The sequence below is a fragment of the Arachis hypogaea genome, chromosome 18 (genome assembly GCF_003086295.3).
Source record: "Arachis hypogaea cultivar Tifrunner chromosome 18, arahy.Tifrunner.gnm2.J5K5, whole genome shotgun sequence".
Taxonomy (NCBI): Eukaryota; Viridiplantae; Streptophyta; class Magnoliopsida; order Fabales; family Fabaceae; genus Arachis; species Arachis hypogaea.
In genome coordinates, this window is record NC_092053.1 from 53,110,188 (window position 1) to 53,113,916 (window position 3,729).

The 3,729-nt window shown below is 41.9% G+C and overlaps 1 non-coding gene across 1 annotated transcript; it reads right to left on the reverse strand.

The window, feature by feature from the left end:
• Positions 1-933: 933 nt before the first annotated feature.
• On the reverse strand, positions 934-1,040 carry LOC112773378 (small nucleolar RNA R71). The gene has a single exon (XR_003187931.1). It is a non-coding gene; the product is annotated as a small nucleolar RNA R71 (small nucleolar RNA).
• Positions 1,041-3,729: the final 2,689 nt, after the last annotated feature.

The following is a 3,729-nucleotide window of genomic DNA, read 5'->3' on the forward strand; positions in this document are numbered from 1 at the left end:
CAAAAATTCGGTATACTTGCCGAGGGAAAATTGTTAGAGACAAGTTTCCGTGCATCAAGTTTATGGTGCCATTGCTGGGGATTGATTTTGTATCATCAACGATTAAATTGGTGGATAACTAGGTTGAGCATTTTTCTTTTGTTTGATTTGAATTCTATTTGAGTAATTTACTTTCAGTTTTAGTTATTTTCTTCCCTTTATGCCTACCCGTTTGTGGTGTTCTCATATTTGTTACAATTCAGTTCACTAACCCACTAACTATTTAATATATTGCATCACTCATACTAACAGCATTTTTAACAAGAATAATCTCTATCTCCCTTTTGCTTTGGCCATGTTGGTTGTATGAAAGGTAGAAGAAGCGGGGCTTCAACTTCTGTTGATTCTGAACCTGAGAGGACCTTCCTTAGATTAAGGAGGGAAGCAAGAAGAAAGAGAGTTGTTGGTGCTGAGGAAGAGGAAGAGTACTTTGAACCAGACATGGATGAGAATATAGAGAACCATCATGAAGAAGAGGCTGACAACCATGGCAGAGAAGGTCCAGTGCATCATGCTGGACAAGAGAGAAGAGTTCTAGGCTCTTATATCAATCCAAACCCAGGAAACTATGGAAGTAGCATTCAAAAGCCAACCATACATGCCAATAACTTTGAACTAAAGCCACAGCTCATCACCCTTGTTCAGAACAACTGTTCATTCGGAGTAAGTGTCCAAGAAGACCCCAATCAACGTCTAACCATATTCCTGAGGATATGTGATACTGTGAAGTCTAATGGTGTTCATCCTGACACCTATAGACTGCTTCTGTTTCCCTTCTCACTCAAGGACAAAGCATCCAAATGGCTGGAATCCTTCCCAAAGGAGAGTTTAACAACCTGGGAAGATATGGTGAGCAAATTCTTGGCGAGATTCTACCCTCCTCAAAGAATCAACAGGTTGAGAGCTGAGGTACAAACCTTCAGGCAATAAGATGGTGAGACTCTATATGAAGCATGGGAGAGGTTTAAGGACTTGACAAGAAGGTGCCCGCCAGATATGTTCAATGAATGGGTGCAGTTACACATTTTCTATGAGGGTCTTTCTTACGAATCAAAGAAGGCAGTAGACCACTCATCTCGGGGATCTCTGAACAAGAAGAAGACCATTGAAGAAGCCATAGATGTCATTGAGACTGTAGCGGAGAATGACTACTTCTATGTTTCTGAAAGAGGCAACACTAGAGGAGTAATAGAGCTAAATAACGTGGATGCATTGCTGGCCCAGAACAAGCTGATTACCAAGCAGTTGGCTGACCTTACCAAGAAGATAGAGAGGAACCAAGTAGCAGCAATCACCACCTCATCAGCAACCCAAGAAGGAGTGAATGGAGAAGCAGAGGGTGAGCAGGAACAAGCCAACTACATTGGAAATTCACCGAGGCAGACCCATGATCCATACTCCAAAACTTATAATCCTGGTTGGAGGAACTACCCAAACTTTGGGTGGGGAAATCAACAAGATCAAGGCCAAGATCAGAGACGTCACAACCCCAACAGCAATGCAGCTCACCAACATTCCACACAGAGATCATATTAGCACCCACCTAACAACACCTCTCAACATCCATATCAAAACCAAAATGGCCATTCTCATCCCTCTAACCCCAACTCACCATCATCCGAAGATAGACTCTCAAGGATTGAGACTCTACTTGAAGGCATATGTAAGGAACTCCAAGATAACAAGGTGTTCAAGGAAGAGGTGCGAGCCAATATCAAAAACCAGGGAGACACCATTAAGAGGCTAGAATTTCAAGTGGGATATCTCTCCGAGAAGATTCCCAAACCTACTGACCGCTTCCCAAGTGACACAGAGAAAAACCCAAGAGGTGAAGCAAAGAAAGTAAGATGGGAAGAGTGCAAGATGGTCACTATAAGTGATAAGGGGACTGAGGAAGAGCTGAACAAACCCTTCGAACACTCTGGAGATACTTCAGCAGAGAAGCAGAAATAGGGTCACCAAGAAACCAAAATTACACAGAAGGAGATGCTGAAACTCTATGCACCTTTTCCTCAAAGACTCAATGGTGGTATAGAAAAGAGAATATACTCAAAGTTCCTTGATATGTTTGCATCTCTCCATGTAAACATACCATTCATCAAGGCTCTCCAACAAATGCCCTCATACATTAAGTGTATGAAAGAGCTGCTGACCAGGAAAAGCTCACTCAAAGGATGGCAAACAATAGTGATGAATAAGGAGTGCAGTGCTCTCATTCAACCAGAGTTGCCTACAAAAAAGAAGGACCCAGGAGTTTTCACATCCTCTGTGCCATAGGAGACACACTGATTGATAAGGGACTCTGTGATCTGGGAGCAAGCATAAATTTAATGCCTCTATCTCTCATGAAAAAGTTGCAGATTAATGAGCTAATGCCCACAGACGTAGTCATCAGGCTGGCTGACAAAACTCAAAAACAAGCAGTAGGAGTGGTTAAAAACGTGTTGGTGAAGGTTGGGAACTACTTTCTTCCCAGAGACTTTGTCATATTCGAAATGGAAGAGAGTCACCTTCACCCAATCATATTGGGAAGAGCATTCCTAGCTACAGCCAGAGCGCTCATAGATGTGGAACGAGGAGAGCTAATACTGAAGATACATGACGAACAACTGGCATTCAATGTCTTCAAACCCTCACAAGAAGCAGATCAGGAAAGCAAGGAACCAAGGGAAGAGCACGACAAAGCACTGGTGGAAGAAACAAGCATTGAAGCACAAGCTGTACACCTGGGAATCCCTTTGGTTGATGAACAAGACAGTCAGCAGTTGTCACAGCAAAAGGAAAACCAGGAGGAACCTAAACCACCAGAGTCATATGAGACCAGCAACAAAATTTCCTTGGAAAAAGAGGTCACAAAGAGCAGGGCAACATCAAAAGGAACAAAGAAGAAGGCACCAAGGAGATGGAGGAACAAGAAGATCCCTACAGAGGACTTCTCTCCAGGGGATAAAGTGATCTCAGCTTATTTTCCAGTTATCCCACCTCATTTCCCCACCATCCCATCTCAGCTACCTAAAGTTTTCACCATCAACAGGATTCTCTCCTTAGAACATGTGGAGATCCTTGATGAAGCCAATGGAGATAGATTTACTGCGAGGGGGGAAGATTTGAAGCATTACCAACCACCCTGACAAAGTCAGAACGTCAAGCTAGTGATGCTAAAGAAGCGCTTCATGGGAGGAAACCCATGTTTTATATGCTTTTAAAGTAGTTAATAATGCAAGGTTCATGAATTCCAATTCAACTCTGACATATACTTGAATGAATCCTTTTATGCAACATATAGTGAAGAACAAGTTTGGTGTTCAAGGCACACTAAGAGGACATGAATGCAATTCATATCATTGCACTCTTAGAACCTTGAACAAAACTTTGTACACCACATGGCCACAAACTAAGTTTGGTGTCACCAATGTTGCATACATGGACAATTAAATTGACAGTTGGTTTGCAGTCATGAATAGCACTTAGTTAGTTAGAAACAAAAACTTTAAAAAGTAGTTATCCCATTTTGTTTTAAATTTTACCGCCACTATCCACAAATTTATTAATCACATTCCTTTTATTTTGTAGGAAAATTGATGGGACAATTGAAAGAGGAAGGGTTCGGCCACTTCAAAAGGAGAGGATTATACACGTGTCTTCAAAGGGAATGCATTGGGAATTGTTGCCATGCAACATTGGAAGAAT